Below are 783 nucleotides of genomic sequence, written 5' to 3' on the forward strand. Positions count from 1 at the left end.
TTTTTCCCGTTGATAATCATCCTGAACTTGCAATCCATTTCAAACTGAGCCGTAGAGAGATGAATTGTGTGCTTCAGCGCATCTTTTATTTTTTTTCTTGATCGCCCCCCCCCCCACCTCACAAAAACACAAACACAAGCTCGTCTTAATGCACATGAAAGAGGCCCTCCAGAGAAATGGATGTGGGATCAGACACTATATCATGTAGATACTGTACCTGGTAGTGATGTCAATTACAAAAATATTCCTGTTATTTTTAGTGGCTGCATTTCACTACCAATGGGTCACGTTCATTAGGGCACGCAACTGAAAACTTTGTTCAACATTTCTCAATGGGAGAGAAAGGGGTAGTCCCTCCTTGTTCAGTCCATTTTCTTCCATTTGGTGCCTGATAAATATGACCCTGGTGTAGCTACACACGTTGTCAAGCTGGCGTCTTTAAGGTATCTGATACAAACTGAGATGTGCGTAACTGGTCTACAATCCATGACCATGCCTAATGTGGACCGTTTTGGAGTGAGCGGTCCTCCTTGTCCAGAGCTTGACTCTACTATTTGCAGCATTACTCAAGTTTTCCTGAGTCAGCACAGACAGATGGAGGTACATGTCTGCTTCAGATGTTTGGTTTGGATGAAGCATCAGTATATCATTCTGTGTCCATGATATAACCCAATCAGTGGAGGCTGGTGGGAGGAGCTATAGGAGGGCGGGCTCATTGTATTGGCTGCAATGAAATTAATGGAACGGAGTCAAATGTGATTTCCATGTGGTTGATACCTTGAT

The sequence above is a fragment of the Coregonus clupeaformis genome, chromosome 24 (genome assembly GCF_020615455.1).
Source record: "Coregonus clupeaformis isolate EN_2021a chromosome 24, ASM2061545v1, whole genome shotgun sequence".
Classification (NCBI taxonomy): Eukaryota; Metazoa; Chordata; class Actinopteri; order Salmoniformes; family Salmonidae; genus Coregonus; species Coregonus clupeaformis.